General features: G+C 42.0%; 1 protein-coding gene and 1 pseudogene across 1 annotated transcript in view; one reads left to right on the plus strand and one right to left on the minus strand.

The window, feature by feature from the left end:
• tafa3a (TAFA chemokine like family member 3a) overlaps positions 1–18,043 on the minus strand; it is a 189,288-nt gene that overhangs the window by 161,133 nt on the left and 10,112 nt on the right. The gene's annotated exons all lie outside the window — the stretch shown is intronic.
• Positions 16,612–16,702, plus strand: LOC148364806 (U2 spliceosomal RNA; annotated as a pseudogene).

Genomic DNA, 18,043 nt, shown 5'->3' on the forward strand with positions numbered 1-18,043 from the left:
CCTACCCAGCTGCTAATCTGTACATCTGTTTGTTTTGTTTTTTTGCACTACTGGCAGTTCTTACCTAGCCACTCCTTTGCACATCTGTTCTCCTCTGCACTACCGTACTCCAGTGTTATTGTTATTGTATAGTGACTTGTTTACCTGACTGCCCATTTTTGCACATCTGGTTAGCTGCTCCTCTTGCACTCTTTGCACTACTGTATAATACTATACATAGCTATAATTATTTAGTATATTATTAGTACTTCAATACTCCAACTCAATGCAACATTTGATTTATATCTGTACATTCAAGGAAACTGTGCGGGTCAGGTGTATCGACAGTTCGTTCTGTATACTTGTGTACAAGAACGACAATAAAGTATATCTGAATCAGAATCTGAATCAGAACAATGGCGTGCTTTATGCCAAAATAAGAGCGGACAATTTCCTGAGGCATATTAGACAAAGTGCTACCGGACTTCCTGTGCGGAGTTTGTATGTTCTCCCCGTGCTTGCGTGGGTTTCCTCTGGGTACTCCAGTTTCCTCCCACATTCCAAAGACATGCATTTCAGGTGGATTGGCCGGTCCAAATTGTCCCTAGGCGTGAATGAGTGAGCCAGTTGTCTGTCCCTGTGTGCCCTGCGATTGGCTGGCAACCAGTTCAGGGTGTCCCCTGCCCACTGCCCGATGATTGCTGGGATGGGCTCCAGCACCTCCGCAACCCTACTGAGGATAAGCGGTGCAGCTAATGAGGTGAGATGAGATGAGACATTAGACAAAGTCTTATGGCACCTTAGTGTGCCGTAGCACATTGGTTGAAAAACACTGGTGCAGAGAAATGAAAATCAAGTGAATACTTTATATGAAATGAAATGATCTGCATTTTATATAGCGCTTTTCAAGTCAATGACTTCCCAAAGCGCTTTACAATGTGCTCCACATTTCCCAATAGCGGCCTTGTATTGCAGCCATGTAAGACGCTAACCTGCTTATTGGGGGAATTAGGGGTTCAGTGTCTTACCCAAGGACACTTCGACATGTAACACGGACAAGCCGGGATTCGAACTGGGATCCCTTGATCCCAAGACGAGCGCTCTACCTCCTGAGCTACTGCCGCTCAATTCCGTGTTGAAATGAGTTAATATAAAGCAGGGGTCATAAAAGCAAAAAATGTTTTAAAAAGAAATTGAGAGAGCCACATCATACATTTTCAGACAAAATTGAAAAAACTGCCAAACACGCTCTCTAGACAAAATCTAATTCTTTAGCACATTTTTTTTCACTGTGTATCATTTAATGATTTAATTTAATGTATGAAATGATGATAATGCCAAATCCTGTGTCCCAAATCAATGTAAATAGGCCATTTACAATTTGTCTTCCACCTTAAGTTAAGAGTGTTGAGGCAATTTTTTTCCATGAAATTTGTCCTTAATAACGGTTTCAAAACAATGTGCGTGCAAAGTTCTTTCGTAAAAATGTCACAAATTACTGCAAACGATAAGCATATCGTCATATTCACTTTGCACTGAGCGAAAGAGAGAGAGAGAGAGAAAGAAGTGCCTTGCGCTGTGTTCAGGGATTCGCCCACCTTTACTGCTCACCCAATCAAAGTCGTTTGCCAGCGTTTTTATTCATCAGTTTAAATCAGGGGTGTCAAACTCATTTTAACTCGGGGGCCGCATTAAAGAACAAACATTCTGTCGGGGGCCAGATTAGTAGATTAAAGAGAAAGAAAACGAGACATAAAGAAATAAGAGAAAAAGGGAGGGAAAAGGAGAGAGGGAGGGACAAAGAAAGAGAGAGAGGAGAGAGCGTGAGAAACAGAAGAGATAAAAAGAGAAGTTGTGAGAGAGGGGTAAAGAAAGGGAGAGGAAGAAAGAAATCCAAAGAGAAATAGAAATACAAAAAGAGAGAAAAGGGAAAAGAAAGCGCGAAGAGTAGGAAGAGAAAAAGAGAAAAGAGAGAAAAAGGAAACAAAGAAGTTAGAGCAAAATAAGTTAAAAAGACACAAGAGAAGAAGAGAAAGAGAGAGAAAGAGAAAAGAAAGAGAAAGAGACAAAGAGCAACAAAGGAAGAGAAAAAGAGAGATACAGAGAGTGAAAGAGACAGAGACAGAGAGTGGGAAAAAAGGGGTGGAAAGGAGAGAGAGAGAGAAAAAGAGAGATAGAGAGAGAAGGTGAGAGAGAGAGAGAGAGAGAGAGAGAGAGAGAGAGACAGAGAGAGAGAGACTTGACTAGAAATAAATACAAGTACAGTGTCTATGTGAGAGGCACCTGGGTTTGGCAACATCAAGTTAACATATTTCAACCTGCAGCTTGTTTTTCTCTTGCGCTTCTCTGAGTGTTGTCTCGCGGGCCGGATTCAATCCCTTAGCGGGCCTGATCTGGCCCGCGGGGCGCCTGTTTGACACATGCGGTTTAAATGGTTTCTTATCGAACTGCATTAAGTTGCTTCGGCTTTATATCAACCAAAATCAGGATGAAATCACTTGTCTTCGGAACGCCACAGAGAGATGTGCAATAGTTACATTTTATTTCGGAGCCATATGTACTCATGAAAAGAGCCATATATGGCTCCCGAGCCATAGGTTCCCTACCCCTGATATAAAGTAAGAGAGTTCGGACTGCTACGTGACTTTTTCTCTCACAAAAATCATCAACCTGAGTTGCATGATCGTAAAATGCAAGGGGAAGGGGTGGGACAGGCTTTGATTGATCGTAGCATTCTAACTGGATCTCATATGACCCACCGGATCCATACACACGCACTTGGCTTGTTTCTGCTTTTTCTCCTCGGCTCTCTTTGCTGCCACTTCGTCAGCGGGTGTTGGACACAAAATAATTGCTTCTATATTTCCTCCATTGATTTCTGGCACGAGGCACACTGACACCCCCCCCCCCCCCCCCCCCTCTCTTCCCCACACCTTCACCGCCCCCTAAACGCACATTTCCATTCTGTAGTGGCTGTTAACACATTTACAACTCAGCTTTTTGTTTATCCCGCCGCTCTTTATTAAGATAAAGTCGTTGCGGCTCTTAAATGAAGTGTAATGAGTTCTGGATGCAAACGAGGAAAAAAAAAACATCCTAAATATCAGGGCCAAAAGATGAAACGACTCCATAATATGGACGCCTTCCCGGTGCAAGATACGGCACGCAAGAGTGCAGATGAAGGCCACATTCAAATTCTCCATCATTTTAATTGTTTTTATAGAGGTCACGAGTCAAAACCATTGACAGACTGCCAATGAGAGTTTCCAGCAGGTCAATTTTGATGAAGAAAACGGCACTCTGGCCTCTCGTCTTCTTTTCTTCGTAATGAAATTCCCTCGGTGTGATTTTCAGCTCTTAATTACACCACTCTTCATCCTACTTTAGCCTCGCCCCATGGCATGTCATAGCAATAATAAAAGACCCCCCACCCACCGCCATGCCTACTGCAAAATATAGCTCTATAATAAGTGCCTACTGCTCTTATAGTGTGGTGTGTGTGTCGACCAACACAGTTTTGCACATACAGTGGAACCTCGGTTCTCGACCATAATCCGTTCCAGAACCCTGTTCGAAAACCGATTTGTTCCATCACCGAAATCATTTTTCCCATTAAGAATAATGTAAATCGTTTTAATCCGCTCCAACACCCTGAATGTTTACCTTGAATGTTTAACGTAAACATAAAGCTAACCCGGGCTAATCGTACGTTCGCGTTATCGAAATCTTCCGTACGAAAGATTACGCTAACATGAACGTGTAAAATTTTAAAAATCAGGTAGTTTACAAGTCATTTAGCACCCGGGTCTCCACATCAAGTGGTGAGCGGTTCATTGGAAAGGGGGCTCCGTTCCAACACCCTAAATGTTGGGCTCCGTTCCAACACCCTGAATGTTTAACGTTTATGTTAACGTTAAACTAACCCAGGCCAATCGTACGTTCGCGTTATCGTAATCTTCCGTACGAAAGATTACGCTAACATGAACGTTTAAAAAAAAAAAAGGGATAAAGAAAAGAATAGGATTTCTTACCTTTGTGGTGGTGGTCAGCAGAAGCCATGCTGTATTCCCTAGCAAGATCAGGCCTCCTTCATATTTTGCTATTATTTCTTTCTTAAATGCAATAGTTGTACGCACTACTTTTCTTTTTTCACCTGTAGCAACTTTGCTGCTTGCACTGACTTTCTTCGTAGGCATAATAAGGGGCTAAAACACCCGTACCCCGCTCAGCATCGCACCCTAGCGTACGCACTCACGCATTACCGGCGTTTGAACTCCGATTTTTTTGACCGAACAGCGAAGCAAGAATTTCTCTAAACTTTTGGTCGGACTCCGATTTGTTCGAACTGAGAGGCGTTCGAAAACCGAGGTTCCACTATATAAGCAAATCTTCACCATTACTAGCGCCATCCTCAAACCAGATGCAAGTTTTTACATGTTCAACTTGCAGTTTGTTTAACAAACGGGTTAAAAAACATATCTACATTGACAATGTATAGAAAGGCAAGAGTCCTTCACTCATTCAATTGCAGTCCAGCTAACATCATTGCAGGACATATACTGTATACACACTGGGGGGAAAATCTTAAGCCCGACAGGCCTAAAATGTCAATCATTACATTCGGGTTTGTACCGGGCTTCTCTCTCGTGTCTTTTTTTTTTAATTATCCACCCTTGTTGTACTTTGTTGCATTTTCTTTATGGAGGATTTGCATGATAGATAGCACCCCTTCTCACACAGTACAGCCCGCGTTCATGCAATCGGCGTGCTGGTGGCAGCACCTTGGTACCCAGAGAAGCGAGGGGCAGAGTCATCCAAAATCACCCCTTCTCCTCTCTAATCCTCACATGAAATGAAGTGAAATGATCTGCATTTATATAGCGCTTTTCAAGTCAATGACTTCCCAAAGCGCTTTACATTGTGCTTCACATTTCCCAATAGCGGCCGTGATCTGTGCAGCCATGTAAGGCGCTAACCTGCTTATTGGAGGTATTGGGGGTTCAGTGTCTTACCCAAGGACACTTCGGCATGTAACACGGACAAGCCGGGAATTCGAACTGGGATCCCTTAATCCTAAAACGATCGCTCTACCTCCTGAGCTACTGCCGCCACTAAATATAAAATATGACATTTAGGGTTTGCTCTGGGCTCTGTCCCTTCAGTTTAAGTTAATAGGTTGGACTCGGGCTAGGTCGGGCTTTAAGACATGCTGGACCAGGTTGGGTTGGGCTGGATTTTCTAGGCCTGATCTTACCTCTAATTACCACCAATGGCTGTGAATCAATTCACTGTTCAAACCAAATGAACTTCCTCGCATGTACCTTATAAGCATAGAAAATATTTATTTGCATACTTTGTTTGATGCTAAATGAATGTGCATGAACTCAAGTTCGGTGATCACTATCTTTTTCTTTACCACGGACTTGAATATCTGACAATATGTTAAGGTCCCGAACCAAGGTCGGCATTAAACATGTTTGTACTTTTTCTAAATTAGCAATAATAATAATGATAATAAAAATGATTACAGTGAAACCTGGGTTTCTGAACGCCTCTCAGTTCGAACAAATCGGAGTCCGACCAAAAATTTCGAGAAATTCTTGCTTTGCCGTTCGGTCAAAAAAAGTTCGAACGCCGGTAATGCGTGAGTGCGTACGCTAGGGTGCGATACTGAGCGGCGTACGGGTGTAGATGGCTCTTGTCGTGACCAACTGTTATCGCGTGCGGACGTGTTTCGTTTTGCTTTCGCTTTTAATATAGGTGTACCAAGTGTTTTAGCCCCTAATTATGCCTGTCATGAGTCACTTTAGAAAAGTGTTAAAAAGAAATCAGAAGCAAGTGTCATTAGATCGGTATTTTAAGAGAAAAGAACATCCGTCCAAACAATAATTTTCCTCCCCACCGTCGACCTGCGCCTTCTGCTGACCACCACAAAGGTAATAAATCCTATTCATAATTCTTTTTTTTATCCTTTTTTTTTTTTTTACACGTTCGTGTTAGCGTAATCTTTCGTACGGAAGATTACAATGACGCGAACGGACGATTAGCCTGGGTTAGCTTTGTCCTCCCCACTGTCCACCTGCGCCTTCTGCTGACCACCACAATGGTAAGAAATCCTATGCATAATTAATTTCTTTATCCTTGTTATTTTATTTTTTCACGCTCATGTTAGCGTAATCTTTCGTACGGAAGATTACGATAACGCGAAGTACGATTAGCCTGGGTTAGCTTCATGTTTACGTTAAACATTCAAGGTAAACATTCAGGGTGTTGGAACGGAGCCCAACTTTCAGGGTGTTGGAACGGAGCCCCCTTTCCAATGAACCGCTCACCACTTGTTGTGGAGACCCGGGTGCTAAATGACTTGTAAACGACCTGATTTTTTTATTCCTACACGTTCATGTTGCGTAATCTGTCGTACGGAAGATTACGATATCGCGAACGTACGATTAGCCTGGGTTAGCTTCATGTTTACGTTAAACATTCAAGGTAAACATTCACATTTACATTATTTTTTAAGGGAAAAATGATTTCGGTGATCGAACAAATCGGTTTTCGAACAGGGTTCTGGAACTCATTATGGTCGGGAACCGAGGTTCCACTGTATATTAGTAACAGCAACAATGATGTTAACGATAACAACAATGATAATGATAAGAGAAAATCCACTGTGCAATCATGTGCAATATGCCTCTGGTTTACGTTGGGTGTTACCATAGTGGTGTCAGTAAGACAATAATAAGCAAAATATCTTGAAACAAATTTTTATTTCGGTGCAGATTGGTTCCAAACAAAACCAGGCTTGGTACCGGTCTGCTTCCTGGTGGTTAGGGATAATTGCTCACGAGAGAAAAAACTATTTTTGTACAAGTCAATAAAAAAAAATCACATTTCATTAAATGTAACAGTAGAGTTGTTGCCATTTTAGAAAATTCTAGTTCATTCTAGAAAATTTGAATTAAATCCAATCTGAAGTACACAATGTGCTCGAGAAAAAGACAAAACATTACCATGGTGAAAGCAGTAAGCAATTAGTGCACACAACCGCCAGGGGCGAAATGCCCGGGGCAGGGCCACAGACATGAATTATTGAAAATTTGTAAATGAATTAGCGCCTGGGGGAGGAGGGTACACTAGTGCTTAAAAGTAGGAATATGTCTAAGAGTGTGTGAAGGAAGGAAGGAAGGAAGGAAGGAAGGAGGAAAGGAAGGGAGGGAGGGAGGAAGGAAGAAAGGAAGGAAGGAAGGGAGGGAGGGAGGGAGGAAGGAGGAAGGAAAAGAAGGAAGAAAGGAAGGAAGGAAGCAAGGAAGGAAGGAAGGAAGGAAGGGAAGGCGGGAGGGATGGGTTGAAGGAAGGAAGTAACGAAGGAAGAAGGAAGGAAGGAAGGAAGGAAGGAAGGAAGGAAGGAAGGAAGGAAGATAGGAAAGAAAGAAAGGAGAAAAGAAGAAATAAGGGGAGGAAGGAACAACTGAAAGAAGGAATTAAGGAAGGAAGGAAGATAGGAAGGAAGGAAGGAAGGAAGGAAGGAAGGAAGGAAGGAAGGAAGGAAGGAAGGAAGGAAGAAAAGAAGAAATAAGGTGAGGAAGGAACAACTGAAGGAAGGAAGGAAGGAAGGAAGGAATTAAGGAAGGAAAGAAGGAAGGAAGAAAGGAAGGAAGGAAGGAAGGAAGGAAGGAAGGAAGGAAGGAAGGAAGGAAGGAAGGAAGGAAGGAAGGAAGAAAAGAAGAAATAAGGTGAGGAAGGAACAACTGAAGGAAGGAAGGAAGGAAGGAAGGAAGGAAGGAAGGAAGGAATTAAGGAAGGAAAGAAGGAAGGAAGGAAGGAAGGAAGGAAGGAAGGAAGGAAGGAAGGAAGGAAGGAAGGAAGGAAGGAAGGAAGGGAGGGAGGGAGGGAGGGTAGGAGGAAGGAAGGAAGGAAGGAAGAAAAGAAGAAATAAGGTGAGGAAGGAACAACTGAAGGAAGGAAGGAATTAAGGAAGGAAGGAATTAAGGAAGGAAAGAAGGAAGGAAGGAAAGAAGGAAGGAAGGAAGGAAGGAAGGGAGGAAGGAAGGAAGGAAGGAAGAGAAGAAGAAATAAGGTGAGGAAGGAACAACTGAAGGAAGGAAGGAATTAAGGAAGGAAGGAAGGAAGGAAGTAAGGAAGGAGGGATGGAAGGAAGGAAGGAAGGAAGGATAAAGGAAGGAAGGATGAAGGAAGGAAGGAAGGAAGGAAGGAAGATAGGAAGGAAGGAAGGAATGAAGAAAAGAAGAAATAAGGTGAGGAATGAACGACTGAAGGAAGGAAGGAAGGAATTAAGGAAGGAAGAAAGGTAGGAAGAGGGAGGGGAAGGAACAACTAAAGGAAGGAAGGAATTAAGGAAGGAAGGATTTTAGCCTTAAACTGCTCATTGAATGAGCCAAAGAAAAACATACTGAGCTGATTTTAATGCAGTCGCACATACCACCACTAGCTAAATGGTTTTCATTATCGTTTTCACCTTTAACGACGTTGGTTATCATGGCAACCAGCGGTGGAGACGAAGTGTTGCAAAAATAAACAAGTTATAGTGAATGCTAAAAACATACAATGCACATTCTGCTGAACCAAATAAACAGCACCACTGGTCGATAACTACGAAAAGACACACAGGTTTTAGCTTTTTTATTTCCTTTGCTTTTCCTCTTTGTTTTTAGATTATTAAAAGTTTCTGGAGCAAATCGTCTTCATGTCCGGACTGCAAAGGAATTCCTTTTTGCACTAAAGCACTGCTTTTTACCAGAAATGTACACAGTCATTGGATTAGAATGCATAGGATTTTCAAAGAAAAAGTTTATGCTTTTCATTTTCTGCATTAAATTATTGTTGGTAATATACTGATTAAAATGCTAACCACAAACCTGTCTTGTTTTCATTTTCTCCTTTTATACTTCCTTTTTTTCTTAACCTCTTTATGCAACATAATAATTCGTAATATAATGCATCAAAGCAAGTGAGCCGTTTGAGAGCCGGCTCTTTAATGAATTGAGCCAAAAAAGCCTGTTCTCTAAAAAGAGACGGACTTCCTTTCGCTACATAACTACCACATGAAATCCAAGGCGGCAGACGCATGCGCACAGTAGCATGAAACCGCTCGCTTCGTTTGCAACGGAAAAAAACGATACCGAGATAGAGGCTACCGCGGCGAACTCGTTTGACTTGATTGATTTGCCGTTTCGTGATAGTCGGTGTTTACCGGACGATACCCATAATTGACAAATTTTGTTTTTCCGTACAGATTTTTTTGTACGTCGTACACGTCTTGAAATGCATAATAAACGTAATGAAATGAAATGAAATGAAATGAAATGATCTGCATTTATATAGCGCTTTTCAAGTCAAGACTTCCCAAAGCGCTTTACATTGTGCTTCACATTTCCCAATAGCGGCCGTGCAGCCATGTAAGGCGCTAACCTGCATATTGGGGGTATTAGGGGTTCAGTGTCTTACCCAAGGACACTTCGACATGTAACACGGAGGAGCCGGGATTCGAACTGAGATCTCTTGATCCCAAGACGAGCACTCTACCTCCTGAGCCACTGCCGTACTTTGTAAGGCAAAAATGTACAGGTTTACAGGTATGCCTAAGACCAATGTTCCCTCTAAGCTGCGTGTGTGCGCAATTGCTCACTACCTGGAGCTTTTCCGCGCACAAGAAAATCTAGCCAGCTCACAAAAATCAGGGCTCGAAATTGCTAATTAAAAAGCAAATTAAGTCAAACTTACAGTGCATGAAGGTAAAAATACAAGGGTTCCCCTGACGTTGTGTTCCAAATGCGGTATTTGGAAGTCAAGGTGAAAGTAGAACGAAGTTGAGTAAAGTCCGTAGTTTTTCGAGAACCGGCTTCTTCGGCTCGGCTCACTAAAAGGAACCGGCTCTTTCGGGTCCTAAACGGCTCTTCAGGTTGTTTTTGCTTCTTTCATCCCTACACGACCAAATAGTATGTAAAGTTATGCACAAAATGACTTAAAGGAAGGGGGAATAGAACAAAAAAGAAAAAAATAGCAAAATTAAAAAGAAGTGAAAAGCTGAGAAAAAAGAAACAAAAGGAAGAGAAAAAAGAAGAAAAAAAAAGAAAAAAAGAAAGAAACAAAGGAAAAGAAGTAAAAAGAGAACAAAAAACAAAAAAGTAACAGCTAGGAAAAAATAAACACAATGAGATGTTTTTTAAAGAATTAAAAAAAAAATAGGAGAAAACACGAAAAAAAGAAGAAAAATTTGTATTGCATTCAAATAATTTCCAATTATATCAAGTGAATCTTGTTGCCAACATTGGACTTCCACTAAAAAATGTGATTAAATACAGTTGTGTATCGTGCAACCGACTAAATAAGGCCCCAAAAATGTTAGTATTAAGCGACAAAATATATCAGGATAAAAAAGAAATGGATATCTTGTGAAAGACATTTGTAGGCCGTACAACCTTAGCAATAATACATAAGTCAATTCATTCAAAAGAGAAAAAAAAATTTGCATTGCCGGAAACTCACCAAAATGTTGATGTCAAGTTTTGGACATGTTTGATAATGATTTAGTTGCCACACTTGGGATTGCCGTTGCTCACTGTTGTTTCAAGGATTGCTCACCGACTTTGTGTGAACACTCAGACCCGTGGAAAATTACAGGGAACATTGCTCCCAACCGGGGCAGCACGGTAGTGGTTAGCGCGTGTGCGGCACAGTTCTGAGGTCGTGGGAACCTCCTGCGTGGGTTCAAATCCAGCTCCAGACTTCCTGTGCGGAGTTTGTATGTTCTCCCCGTGCTTGCGTGGGTTTCCTCCGGGCACTCCGGTTTCCTCCCACATTCCAAAAACATGCATTTCAGGTGAATTGACCGGTCCAAATTGTCCCTAGGTGTGACTGAGCGAGTGAGTTGTCTGTCCCCGTGTGCCCTGCGATTGGCTGGCAACCGGTTCAGGGTGTCCCCTGCCCACTGAGGATAAGCGGTGCAGCGAATGAGATGAGATGAAATGAGATTGCTCCCAACCATTACATTAAAATGGAGCTTTATTCCAAAAAAGAACAGTCAGGCTAATATATGATGAATGCCGCCACGCAGATTTGCCAGTAAACAATGGAGCACATAAGCGTGGCGACCTCAAACTGTTTTCAAAGAGAGAGATGCAAAGCAGAGAGGAAAGGCGAGAAGCCATCCAGGTGCAGGTGGACTTCTTCCCCTGACTCGCCTTGGCTTTTATTTTCTCGCACCCGCATCCAAAGCCCAAGAGAAATTAATCCCGCTGCACGCTTCTGCGACTGCTGCCGGTGATATTGTTGCCGAGGGACCTTGTGAATTTGTGAACGTGTCGCGTGCGCTCGTCTATTTGTGTGTGTTATAAAGACAGCCGGAGAGAACAGCAAGGTCAAGAGAAGTAAATTGTTTTTTTTTTCCCAAGGTTGGGCATTTAATTTTGCTTTATATGTGAAAAGTAGTAAACACAGCTCCGAAAAAGGAAGAAAAGACAAAATATCTTGAAATCGTGGCTGAGGGACTAATTAAAGGGATATCGTTTGATTGTAGAGTCAATTTTCCATTCATTTTAGGTCAAGGCAGCTAATGGAATACATGGAAGAGCAAAAATGATGTTGGCAAGCTGTTTGGATTTATTTTCATTTTGTTCCTGTCGCATTTTATGTTCGTTTTGCCGGAAATCAAAGAGATCAAAGCCAGGAGAGAAAGCTTACCACATGTTGTGAGTCATCATTTTATTCGTATTTATATTTGGTATTGGAGTAATCCAAAAGTAATTGAAAGTAATCCAGTTAAAGTAACCCTACCCAACCCTGAGAATCTAGCTTTTGGTTGACTGTTCAGATTTGAACTTTTCAAGATTTTCATGTGTATATGTATCTCTTGTAGCCTCTTTCCTCTTTCGCACTTTCCTATTTTCATCCGTTCAGGCCAATTTTGCATTTCTACGACTGATCTAAACTACTTAAAAAACCTGCTTTTTGGGGGAATCTAAGGCCCTCTGGCGGACAAATTATAAACTGCAGTGCCCGGACACTAAACACTCCAAGCAGCCGAATCCAATCTACTATACATTTTGCTTTGTACTTATGAAGACAAAGACAAAACACGGTTTTTCACTTGATAAACATTACTGACTTTCCTATTTTCATCTGTTCAGGCCAATTTTGCATTTCTACGACTGATCTAAACTACTTAAAACACCTGCTTTTGTAGGGGTATCTAATGCCCTCTGGCGGACAAATTATAAACTGCAGTGCCCGGACACTGATCACTCCAAGCAGCCGAATCCAATCTACTATACATTTTGCTTTGTACTTATGAAGACAAAGACAAAACACGGTTTTTCACTTGATAAATATTACTGACTTTCCTATTTTCATCTGTTCAGGCCAATTTTGCATTTTCTAAAAAAAAAAAAAAAGCATGTCCATCGCTTATAGCTTGAGAGGATGACAAGGAGAAGGAAGAAGAAGAAGGGGATGCTCGTTCCAAAAGATGAAAGTGAAGCGTGAACCGCCGCTGCCCTCGAGCGCCTTCTTTCAGAGGCTCGACATGATACGAGACATCCTCACACTGTCTCCGCAGCCGTTTTTTAAAAAAGAATCCTTTGCATTATTGTTTCTGGGTTTAAATCCAAACCCCTGCAATCTGTTACACCAATTGTCAGTGTTAGTTTAAAAAGTGGTAAGATTTTTTTAGGGGGAGGGTGGTTGAAAAGAGAGAAAAGGAAAAAAGGAAGTTAGAGCAAAATAGGTTAAAAGACACAGAGAGAGAAAGAGAGACACAGAGAGTGAAAGAGACAGAGACAGAGTGGGAGAAAAGGGGTAGAAAAGAAAGAGAGAGAGAGAGAAATAAATACAAGTACAGTGGAGGCACCTGGCTTTGGCAACATCAAGTTGACATATTTCAACCTGCAGCTCGTTTTTCTCTTGCGCTTCTCTGAGTGTGGTCTCGCGGGCCGAATTCAATCCCTTGGCGGGCCTGAGGTGGCCCGCGGGCCGCCTCTTTGACACCTGTGTTGTAGAGGGTGTCTGCGGCAGTTAAGCACTGTCACTTTCACACCCAAACAATCTCACTCGCACCCTCAACCAGCAGACATGTACACTGCAAATTAGGCTGAATAAATAAGAGATGGAGTTGTGCCTTGCTCTCGGAGTCTAATCTGCTAGCTAGGCGGCAGAAGCAGCTCGCCACATCAGCCCGCATGAGTGAGCTAGCGGGACACCGCCGGCTTCCAGGAAACCAATTTGTTTGTTTATTGTCTTCGTGTTTTTCTTCCGCAGTTACACTTCATCGCGGCTGGGCTCGTCGTGGGCAAGCTACCCTTAAATGGCATCTATAAAACACGTCACGTGTCCCCATCCTCGCTACCCCGCCTTGTTACCTTTGTTGTAAGGAAGCACCACAACTACCTCCTTTTTACGCCGCCGCATTCACACTGCCAGCGGAAGACGGCGCCAGTGTTTCCTCTAAGCTGCGCACTGCCCGCACATTCTCAGCGCACAAGAAAATCTAGCCAGTTCACAAAAATCAGGGCTCAAAATTGCTAATTAAGAAGCGAATTAAGTCAAAGTTACAGTGCATGAAGTTAAAGATACAAGGGTTCCCCTGACGTTGTGTCCTAAATGTGGTATTTTGAAGTCGAGTCGAATTAGAACGAAGTTGAGTAAAGTTAGTAGAGTTTGTCGAGAACCGGCTTCTTCGGCTCGGCTCACTAAAAGGAACTGGCTCTTTCGGGTCCTAAAAGGCTGTTCAGGTTGTTTTTGCTTCTTTCATCCCAACATGACCAAATATTATGTAAAATTATGCACAAAATGACTAAAAGGAACGGGGGAATAGAACAAAAATGAAAAAAATACCAAAATCAAAAAGTAGTGAAAAGCTGAGAAAAAAGGAAGAGAAAAAAAGAAGGAAAAATTTAGAAAAAAGCCAGAAAAAAAAGAGAAGAAAGAAATGTAGGAAAAAAGTAAATAGAGAACAAAAGGAAAAAGTAACAGCTCGGAACAAATAAATACAATGAGATTTTTTTAAAGGAATTTTTTTTAAAAAAGTAGAAAAAAAACACGGAAAAAAAGATGAAAAAGTTTGTGTTGCATTCAAATAATTTCCAATTATATCAAGTGAATCGTGTTGCCAACATTGTACTTCCACTAAAAATCGTGATTAAGTACAGTTCTGTATCTTACAACCGACTCAATAAGCCCCCAAAAATGTTAATATTATGCAACAAAATATATTGGGAAATAAAAAGAAATGGATATCTTGTGAAAGAATTGTAAGAACAAACGACGTTTGTAGGCCGTACAACCTTTGCAATAGTACATGAGTCAATTCATTCAAAAGAGAAAAATAATTTTGCATTGCCGGAAACTCAGCAAAATGTAACTTGATGTCAAGTTTTGGACATGTTTGATAATTGTTTAGTTGCCACACTTGGGATTGCTGTTGCTCACTGTTGTTTCAAGCGTTGCTCACCGACTTTGTGCAGCTCTGCAGGCTCGAGAGCGCTCTCCATCCGGGCCCCAGTGTTATGGAATGCCCTGCCTCCGGAGATAAGATCTGCAACCTCAACGGAAGTTTTTAAATCAAGGCTTAAGACACACTTCTATTCCAAAGCGTATGATTGATGCCCACCTCATATTCTGTTTTGTCCTGTCTTTTTCCGACGCCTGTCTGGCTGATACGAAGGAGAAGGATGATTTGAGATGAGTCAGCGGACCAGCGTCTGACCTGCAGCATGTCAATCCCTGCATTTACCAGGTTTTTGAGTTGTTCCTTGCCCGCATGCTGGTTTAAGATCAGGTAATTGTGTAATTTTGTAATTGTAATCCTGTGCAGTCCTTTGAGACATTTTTGTGATTAAGGGCTATATAAATACATTTGACTTGACTTGACTTGACAAGAAGGATGATTTGAGATAAGTCAGCGGACCAGCGTTTGACCTGAAGCATGTGAACGCTGCATGGACCAGATGGCAGAGATGGGAAGCTGCGTCGTGGACGTCATAGACTTCCGGACTAGTTAACAGGCTGGGGGCGCCGCTGCTGTCATGCACTTTCCGGACAAATTTTTAACATGTTACCTAGTGTTTACTATGTTTGTGTACTGTAATGCTAAATGTAACTCACCCTGGTCATCCTGAAAGGGGGATACCACGTGTGAGGTCCCTTTTCAAGGTTTCTCCTTTTCCTCACGCTGAGGTTTTGAGTTGTTCCTTGCCCGCATGTTGATTTAAGATCAGGTAATTGTGTCATTGTAATCCTGTGCAGTCCTTTGAGACATTTTTGTGATTAAGGATTATATAAATAAATTTAACTTGACTTGACTTGACTTGATGCAGTAGAGGGTTTCACTGACTGTTTTTCTTCAAGGTACATTAGAAGGTAGGCTGTCTGGAATGCATCAGACGTATTTTGTAAACAGAATTCCTGTGAGTGCTGACGGGAGAAGGCCAGACGCACAAGGACAAACATCGCGACGCCCTTCAGCGAGGAGGTGGTGAAGCTGGCACCTGGCGCGCCCATGGGAGGAGTCGGCACGCCCATGGGAAGAGTCAGCACGCCCATGGGATGAACCGGCACGCCAGCTTGTGAAAAGACGTGGGAAGATCGGAGAAGATCGAGGGAGAACGGGAGGGACACTAATTCGGCTAATTCGGCTAATTCGATGGAGTTCACTTAGTTAAATACTTTAAGAAATTAAATCTGCCCCCGTGTGGAAATGCCGGTCTCTTGTCCGTCTTTTCACGAAAAAAACGAGCATTCATTGTTAGGTGAATGAAGATTATGTTTGGTTAATGGAGTGAGATAACTAATTCGAACAATTTGGTAAACGATACATTTTAATAGTTTATTTCCTAAAAGTATCTTGAAAGCAGGACGGGGCCATAATTTTTCATCAGTGATAGTCGTAGTTGTGTTGCTTCTACAGTTCTCCCTCACTGTGTCGTGGCTAGTTATCACAGTTTTTTTTTTATTTATTATCTTAACACGAAAAACACCGATTTTTTTTAGGTATTCAAGTACAACAAATTCTACTTAAAATGACAAACTATTTCCAAACAGGTTCATTTATATACAGTGTATGTGAAATAATTACAAAAAGGCACTTGTTGACTGAATAGTTATTGAATAGAACCATGAAGACATTAAGCCTCACCAAATTCCAAGTCCCTCTCCTCTGACCCATCCCTAGTTACCAGAGGTGTGCCTCAGGGTTCTGTCCTGGAACCCTCCTCTTAATAACCTAAGTTCTCGGCCTGAGCCATACAGTATCCTCCATATATTTAAAATTCCTTCCCATCGCTTCGCAGATGACACCCAACTCTACCTCTGCTTCAAACCCGACTCCACACTCCGATTTCTCCCAGCATAACCCTTGCTTTTCTGAAATAATATCCTGATTCACCGTCAAATTGAGCAACAATATAACTGAATTCCTTCTCATCGCCACCAAATCCACCCTTTCTATAGGTTACGCCTTCTCTTTCTCCATCGACAGTTCCTTAGTCTTTTCCAACCCTCGGGTTAAGAGTTTGGGTATCATCCTGAACAGTGCACTCTCCTTTTACTCTAAATAATCTAAATGTAAAACCATCTGGTCTGCTTACTTTATGAGGATCTAAATGTGTCGGCATGTGCCGCATTTGATTTTTGCAATCCGGAGATGGAATAAGAGCTTGCTCTGTCCACTCCACGCATCGGCCCGGTATTGCAGTACTTCCGGGAACGGTGCATTCGCACTGATCGCTGCATGGCTCTGTGGCTAGGACCTTGACTCGGCCCCTTGGCTTTGTAGCTTATTATGATTTGACCGATAACGGATAATGGATAATTGATCAAGAATATAGAACAATAAACCTTAAAAAATCCCCCCCCCCACCTTTGTTCCATTAAACCATCTTTGCCCCTCCCTCAGCCCCCCACCTGACTGCCAACCTTGTCTGTAGCCTTGTCACCTCCCGTCTTGATTACCGTATTGCTCTTTACTACGGCCTACCTCCAAAGCCGCTCCATAAACTTCAGCTTGTCCAGAACTCTGATGCCCGAATTTCAATCCAAAACCACCTCTTGCCACCACACCATCCCTGCCACACAGCACTGAGACTTACTACCTTCTGACCCCTAGAATTTTGACCATCATTTTTGTCCTCGATAATGGCTTCAAAACCAGGTGCAAGCAAAGTTATTTTGTAAAAATGTCACAAAATACAGCAAACGATAAGGATATCGTCGCCTTTCCTTTCGGCGCAGACTGCCCTGCCTTGGGCTTTGTGCAGAGATTCACATCTACCGCTCACCCAATCAAATTGGTTTGCTGGCGTTTTTAGGTATTTACAGTTTGATCAAAAGGTTTTCATCATAAAATATTTCAATACTGAACATACATAATTCAATAAGCTTCCATTTAAAGGGTTTATTAGGTACCTTCTTCCAAAACGCAATATAATAGTGTGACACTCTTAATGTAGTGGAGAATTTGGCCTTATTAGACCTTTCATCAGTTCAGTGATGCTTTGGCTTTGCATGTATTATAATAAGGCTATAACCACCTGACTTTGGAACGCCAAAAAACATTAAGGCCTTTTTATTTATTAAAAGAGCCATATATGACTCGGGAAGCATAGGTTCCCGACCCCTGTACTCGCAATTTCTAATGTCACACTTGAGGCAGTGTTCTCGTTTTCCCGCGTCCCTGCGTCCTAGACACATTACTTTTGTTGGGGATGCATAGTCTCAAATCAACGTGCGTCCCCGGGACGCAACTTTTTTGACACGAAATTGTCATTATCATTTTTTAACAAAGATTTACCGCACTCCAAACTTTTCGTCAGGCAGATCCACCATTGTTGTTTTGGTCTGCACGCCGATCTCGAGTTCGAGTTGTGTAGTGAAAGTCCGTTTCTTTTTAGAGAACCGGCTTTTTCGGCTCAACTCATTAAAGAGTGCCGGCTCACTTGCTTTGATGCATTATATTATGAATAATGATGTTGTATAAAGAAGTTAAGAAAAAAAGGAAGTATAAAAGGAGACAATGAAAAAAGACAGGTTTGTGGTGATCCCTTTTAATCAGTAT

The sequence above is a fragment of the Urocampus carinirostris genome, chromosome 6 (assembly GCF_059441175.1).
Source record: "Urocampus carinirostris isolate Australia breed hairy pipefish chromosome 6, RoL_Ucar_1.0, whole genome shotgun sequence".
NCBI lineage: Eukaryota > Metazoa > Chordata > Actinopteri > Syngnathiformes > Syngnathidae > Urocampus > Urocampus carinirostris.